Genomic DNA, 8069 nt, shown 5'->3' on the forward strand with positions numbered 1-8069 from the left:
AGTCGCGTTGTAGAGGTACGTCCCGCACATGATGTGCGTATGGTTGTACAGTCACTTGTGGTGGCCCTGATCCATAACCTGGAATATGATGGGAACGGTTGTTCAGAAAGTCAAGTTCCTGAATGTGTGAGTTAGGATCCCTTGCAAGGTTATGAAACTCGATTCAGAATCGTCCATTTCTCGCGAAGATTGAGACTGCTTGCTCCTTCTACGACATAGAGTAAGAACAGTAACTATTGTTGGAATAATCTTGATGGATGCTAATCTCTACCTTGCTTGTCTAGTATAGGTGCTTACCTAGAATGGTTAATGAAACTAGAATCTAAAAGCTAAAACATGAAAGTTAGATCATACTCTTTGTTGCTTTTCGGCAAAAAGAAAACCAGAACCTCTCAATCCTCCATGGTCTAGCTTCGGGCTAAGTATACCCAATCTCGGTTAAGTCTTGCTGAGTATTAGCATACTCAGTCTTGCTAGTCTGTCTTTCAGGTATGGCCTGTGAGAACCAAACGGATAGTCCAGCCTGGCCATTCTCTGTTTCGTTTGGCTGGCCCGTGGAGTGGGATCCGTCCCCGGCTGGCAATGACCCTCCAGAATGACGCCATGTTTCAGGCTGAGCGTGGTGTCAACTTTCGCGATGTGTGTAGTCGCGTGTTAATTTCTTTCGCTGTGACTCTGAACAAGCTTGCATAACTTGTGGTTTTAAACAATGATTGTATAAGTTTACTTTAAGTTTGAAACAGATTGTAATAATGTTTAATATTTTTGTGAATTAAAAGTTGGTGAGCTGTTGTGTGATTATAAACTCACCTTCGTGTGAGGTAAACCTACCTCGATCCTGTGTAACCGTGGTTGAATCGGGCGGTGACCCGACAGACTAATGGGTTATTCCGTTTGAAGTGCATTGAGTTAGTATCGCCTGTATAGTGATGACTAGCGCACTTGAGCTGGAATAATTCAAGCGGAGTGGTTCTGCCACAGCTGGTACCAGAGCTGTAGGTTTACTCTTACAATTGGCACTAAAACTGCAGCAGCTCTTAAAAATGTTTTCAGGATAAAATTGGCTTAACGAAAGAATTTGCAAAGTGCGTTGGATTCGTTAAGGTTGGTGCTTAGATCGTAAAGACCTAGGGGTTTATATGGGAGTAATCAGGTGGCTACTAGTATGTATATGTGTATAGTTCACCTCTAACTTGCAGCACTACTTCCTGTGAAAATTTACTTTCAAGCACAACCAATCCTAGATATCTATTCGTATTGTCTTTTCCTCAATGTTGAGATAAGAAGGTAAGAAGGTAAGGATCGTCAACCAACTGAGGGAGATTGGCCTTCCCATCGGTGATGCGAACCGAACGCTATTTCTCAAGCAGTGGCTTACTTGAGATGATGCCAATATATCAACGATTAGTTGATCATAGTGGGAGTATATGGTTCGGCACAGTGTATGGTGATCACTGTTCATACCCCCCTTTTTATACGGTACCCCCGTGAATACGTTGCAGATGTAACGCATGCTAACATCGTCCGTACAGTGCAAATTGTACAAATACTATTTTTATAGTGAACACTACTGTTTGGGGACGCTTTCATGTCGTGGTGCCATGAAAGGTTCATGTTATATAAATATGGTCTTCTGCAGATACACTAACCACGATTAAGAGGTTAAGACGGATAGGACTTATCGACTAGTTATTAGAGAGAGACGTAAATATTGTGCCACCGAGACTAACCACATAAGTCCAAAAATATTTGGCAATTGTTTTTGGTTGTGAGGTCGAGTAGTACGTGCATGCATAATTCACGAACAAAATAAGTAAATAAGTTGAAAGAGTGTTCAGTATGGACATCTGAAGTGTTGTCTATCCCAAGTACCATCTTGCTTTGCTCCTTGAGACATTCTTAGACATGAGTATCTTAACATCCATCTGATTTCCAGCCTTCGCTGTTATTAGAATCTATTGTCTCATTCTATTTACCTTGTGAGTTCTCAGCAGGGTAAATGCAATCCAGCCATTCCATACTTTTGACTCACCTTTATTTGTGTAGTCATTTCAACCATTTTGTTGAAAACCTGCAATTTCACCATCTAAATTCTTGCTTCAGATGGCGGCTCCTCTAAATGTCTTTTGGGATCACTCAGGGCATCTCCATACCAATGCCTTGCACTGGGAGGGTTTTCCCCATCTCTTGTGGGAGTCACTTAAGTTATTCTTTTACACCGAGCCCCCACAGTATGATGGAGTGGAATATAGGGAGGAAGGTGTTCCTCGGTGCAGAGTTAAGATGACCATTCCTCAGCACCCTTTTCGCTCTCAGTGGCAGCCCATCGAGGTCGATGTGGTTGGCTATCATCTCGTTGACACCTTTGAGACCGCAGCTCTTGAGGCCATCCACACTTTCTGCGACCAGCATCCCGCAGAAGTTGCATGCTGGGAGATTTAGCCAAAGAGACGCTTCGTGGTACCATCAGGTTCATGAATGCCCAGCACCACTATCACATCTTGCTGCGCCGCGGTATGAGTCTGTTGACTGGTATAGCTCAAGGTCACTATAGAAATGCTGATCGATGGGTCACTCAGATAGAAGAGCTTCAAGCATTGGTCACAGAAAAGGAGTTAAATTCTCCTGGGATCAGAAATGTGAAGATGCATTCCACACCCTCAGAGCACATCTCACTACTGCCCCAGTTCTGGCTCAACCGGATGTTTCCAAACCTTTTGACATCTATTCTGATGCTTTGGGAATCAGACTTGGTTGTGTGCTTATGCAAGACAACCGAGTGATTGCTTATGCATCGCGAGCACTCAGGACTCATGAACAGAACTATCCTACACATGATCTTGAACTCGCAGCCGTTATCCATGCACTTAAGATTTGGAGACATCATCTGATGGGTACAAAGTGCCATATCTATACTGACCATAAAAGCCTCAAGTACATCTTCATGCAAGCAGATCTAAATATGAGGCAAAGACGTTGGCTAGAGCTTATCAAGGATTATGATCTAAAAGTACACTATCATCCAGGCAAGGCCAACGTCGTTGCGGATGCACTTAGCCGCAAGGCACATTGCTCTTGCTTGTCAGTAGAGGCTTTTAATGAGACTCTTTGTTGGGAGATGAGGAAGCTCAATCTAGAGATCATTCCTCAAGGTAGCTTGAACCATCTCTCAGTTGAAGCTACACTTAGGGATAACATCGTCCTGGCACAACAGCATGACAAAGGGGTCAGAATCATCAAGCAGAAGTTAGCACAAGGAAAAGAAAAGTACAAGTGCTTTCGAGTAGATCATGAAGGGATTCTATGGTTTAACGAGCGTGTCGTTGTACCCAAGGACCATAAGCTTCATAAGCAGATATTGGACAAGGCCCATCTGTCCAAATTCTCTATGCAACCCGGTAGTACCAAGATGTACCAGTATTTGAAACAGAACTTCTGGTGGACTCGCATGAAGCGAGAAATTGCAAGATATGTCTTGGAGTGTGATATCTGCCAAAAGGTTAAGGCCAGTCGTCAAAAAACTGCTGGTATTCTTCAACCTCTATCCATTCCCTCTTGGAAGTGGCAGGATATCAGCATGGATTTCATCGTTGGCTTACCCAACACCTCCCAAAGGCATAACTCTATTTGGGTAATCGTTGATCGATTAACCAAGACCGCCCATTTCCTTCCCGTGCATACTACTTACAATGCCAAAAAGTATGCTGAGATCTATCTAGATCAAATCATTCGTCTCCATGGAGTGCCTAAGATGATCATTTCTGATCATGGAGCACAATTCATCGCTCGATTCTGGGAGCAACTTCAACATGCTCTTGGAACTAAGTTAATCCGAAGCTCCGCATATCATCCTCAGACAGATGGGCAAACGGAAAGGATAAATCAGATTCTAGAAGATATGCTTAGAGCCTGCGTACTTCAGTATGACAAGAATTGGGACACATGCTTGTCACTAGCAGAATTTTCCTACAACAATAGTTATTAGACAAGTCTCAAGATGGCTCCATTTGAAGCATTATACGGTCGCCGATGCCGAACTCCTTTGAGTTGGTCACAAACCGGCGAGCGTAAAATCTTTGGACCCGACCTTGTCACTGAAGCAGAGGAAAAGGTGAAGACTATTCAGAATAATCTAAATGCAGCCCAATCTCGACAGAAAAGCTATGCTGACATACGAAGGAGACCATTACAGTTCCAGGTTGGAAACTTCGTATATCTTCGAGTGTCTCCTACTAGAGGTATTCAACGGTTTGGCATAAAAAGGAAGCTTGCTCCTTGATATATTGGACCCTTTGAAATCATCGAAGTTTGTGGACCCATAGCTTATCATCTTCAACTTGCTCCTCAACTAGCGGCCATTCATGATATCTTCCATGTATCTCAACTTAGGAAGTGCATCAAAATTCCTACCGAGATCATCGATTCCCAATCTAGTGAAATCCAACCGGATCTATCTTATGCCGAGCATGCGATCAAAGTACTAGACACCAAAGAGAGAAGTACTAGAAGAGAAACCATCAGGATGTTCAAAATTTAGTGGGACCATCACACCGAAGAAGAAGCGACTTGGGAAACCGAGTCATATCTTCAGCGTAACTTTCCAGACTTCCTTCAAGCCAAGTCCCAAATCTGATCGTCCGATTCCAACCTGTTCCGGAATCTCGGGACGAGATTCTTTTTAGGGGGGAAGGCTGTGACATTCAGGTACTTGGGATTAAAACACACTAGATTCTAGTATGAAGTTTATGTGTTTGATCTTGTATGTGTGTTTAAAGACTTAAATGCAAAGGGAAAAGGGTATTTTTGTAATTATGAAAAGTTCAGGTCCTTTTGTGCAAAATGTGTGTGAGTAGTAGGAAAAATCAAAACAAGTGAAGGTTGTTTTGCAAAAAGGAAAAAACTTACTTTGAAACCACAGATAGAAGTGAAACTACCCTAAGGATTCAATTGGAGTGTAGATTTTAAATAGGATTTCTCTAAAGTTTAAAATTTTTCTAAGTTTTAAAATAGATTCAAATACTTAACTCTTTTGAAACTGAACCATAAAGCAAAGTTGTAGATCTTGTTAAGCTCTACACTTTTGCTTTTGGACACATTTTCATTTGAGCTATGGTTTGAAAGTTGTTTTGGCTTTACAGTGGAGTCACTGCATTTTTTGAAAATTGCAGACTTGTCCTCATCGTCTACCTCCAGCCCCTCCCTCTCTCTGTTTTCTCTCTGCGCCCGACCGCCGCTCACCGGCCATTTTCCCGAGCCCCAGCTGCCCCCGCGCCGCTTAATCCTACGCCACGTGCCCTCCAGCGCCGCGCCCACCGCCTGCCCGGCCTCCGCTTGCCCCTCCTTGCCCTTCCACGTCGCGCCGGCGACGCCTGAGAGCGCCACGCCTCCCGCCGGCTTGCCAGCACCTGCACTCACTCACCATGCCTCCTCCTCGACTTGAAGCACGTCCCTGAGCTCCCAGTGAACTCACTCTTGCCTTCACGCACTCACATTTCCACTGTCTTCCTTCTTCCCGAGTGCTACTCCTCGCCGGAGCTCCGCCACAGCTCCTGCCCGCTATCGCCAGCCACCTCCGCCGCCTCCCACCCATGATCCAGTGCTCCAGTAGCACCACCGCAACCCACTGAGGCTCACAGACTCGTCCAATTTCACTTTCCCGCACTCGAGCAGCTCGGACCATAGCGCCGGTGAGCTCGAGCTCCGCCGCCGCTTGGTCTCACCGTCATCCCAACGCTCTGCCACCTCTCAGCCCCTGCCAAGCACACCACCAGCACCACATCATCGCGTGGAAGCTTTCTAGCCACTTCCCCACCGCTCATCTGCACTCCAGCAACCGGAATGTCGCCGTCATCCCTCGGAGCCCCGCCGCCCGCCCCTGTTCGCCGTCGACTCGCCGTTTCAGCCCCTCTCTTCCTCAACACTAGCCACCCCCGTGACCGCCGTTAGCTCCTGAACCTTTTCCCCCACTTTCCCCTTGCTACCGGTGAGCCCCCTCACCGGAATTTGGTCGCCGTCGATCGGCTTCTCTGTAAAACCCGGCCAAGGACCCAATTGCAAGGATTTCAATCTTTTCAGGGGCCTTTCTGTGAAAAATCAGTACCCCCCATTTCAAATCAGCCAACTTTGAAAATCCATAGGAATTTGTAGAAAAATTCAAAAATCATCAAACTAGTTTTATTGTACTCCAAAAGTTTATCTCTACAACTTTGGTTATTAGAGTCTGGTTTGAAACCAAATGCTTTTTGAGTTATTTTAAAGTTTAGCAAAAGGGTATCTTATGTGTAACTTTTGCATGCTAGTGCTATTGCTTGTGATTTTTGGTGTGTAGCCTGGTTAAGTTGTAAGTAAGCTTGTGTAAAAACTTCACTTGCAGTACTGCACCCTAGCTTGAACTAATTTAAACTTATGCAAATCAAGCTTTAAATGGTTTAAATTTATTCAAGCATTTTACTAACGTTTTCATGCTTAGATCTTTTTACCATGGGATGTTCTATAATTGAGTAGTTCATAGTAAATATTTCAGGATTTTATGGCACTATTTTGCCTAAGGTTTGGATTTAAACTTGAAATTTGATCTGGTGAAAACCAGAATAGGCATCTATGAAGGACAGCAAGTCACACTCGGAGGTGGAGTCTACAATTTGATCTATTCGAGGAAGTGGATAAGGGTCTTTTGGACATGCCTTATTAAGATTGGTGTAGTTGATGCACATCCGAAGCTTCCCGTTTGACTTCAGGACAACGACTGGATTGGCCAACCACACTGGGTGGTAGACCTCTTCAATGAAGCCAGCCTACAGCAACTTGCGGACCTCTTCACGATGAAGTTCTGCCACTTGATGGACTGCTTCCATGGCTTTTGTCGGACCGACCTGGCATCGGGACGGATCTTCAGATGGTGCTCAATCACCTCCCTGGGGATCCCGAGCATCTGCGATGGTTCCCAGGCGAACACGTCGATGTTTGCCCAGAGGAAGCGATGAGCGCGTTTTCCTATTTCTCTCCCAAGTTCCTGCCGATGCGGGTGGTCTGGGAGGCCACCGCTCCAACCTAGATGGTCTTCACGGGAACATCATCCGTATCAGATGGACAGACCTTGGGCGCCCTAGCTGGCGCCTTAGCTCAAGAGGATGAGGGGTCGGACCCCTCGGGGCCAGCTGTCGGGGCAAGCCCTGCTCCTAGCGCATGCATGTCACACCCGATTTATAAGAACATAAATCGAGCAATCATATATGCGCCAGGATCAAGTCACGCATATATACAACAGATTATCAAGATATGACAACACATGTCACGAATAAAAGCGGATAAATTATAAAATGAATATCTTTATTACAACTGAATCAAGAATCAGTTCGAGGAATGCGGAAGCGTAAAATGAATACATAAAGAACTGGGCACCATAGGGACGTCGACTGGGAGACAAACGCCTAGAAGTCGTCGAAGCCGCTGACGTAATCCTCCACGTTGCCGGGCACTGAGCAGCAGTCGGAGATATCCGAAATAGAACAGAAAAGTAGAGAGGCAAGTGTGAGTACAAACTAGTACTCAACAAGTATAACACAAACTATGAGGCTCTAGGCTAGCTGACTCAACTGCATTAGCTTTTAGTCTTGGCAAATTTTATTAAAGCTAGTTACTACCAGTGGATGAGTTACCATAAACCCAATTGCGTAATAAATTAATCAATATTAATTAAGAACTACTGAGAACCAACCAAACCACAACCACCCGGGGAATCTCCCTAATCAAAGGTTGATAACCCCACTAATCAAAAGGAGGATCTGGGCCGCTCATGACTGTGAGCACAGCTGATATATCAGTTTTACACTCTCGAGAGGTTGCACAACTTTACCCACAAGTCGTGAGCTACACAAGTTGTTCATCACACTTCCTTAGGTGAGATGGCTAGCAAGCGCATTACGAGACCGTTACAAAGGATCACGTTGGTAAGATGTAACCGCTAAGGATTCTGGATTGGCAACGATGGGGCTCACCTCCAGGGGTACAAGACACACAGCACAGACCAAGCGGGAGGAGCAGGGACCATTGAAGCTTACCACCCCTCT

This window comes from Panicum hallii, chromosome 9, assembly GCF_002211085.1.
Source record: "Panicum hallii strain FIL2 chromosome 9, PHallii_v3.1, whole genome shotgun sequence".
Lineage (NCBI taxonomy): Eukaryota > Viridiplantae > Streptophyta > Magnoliopsida > Poales > Poaceae > Panicum > Panicum hallii.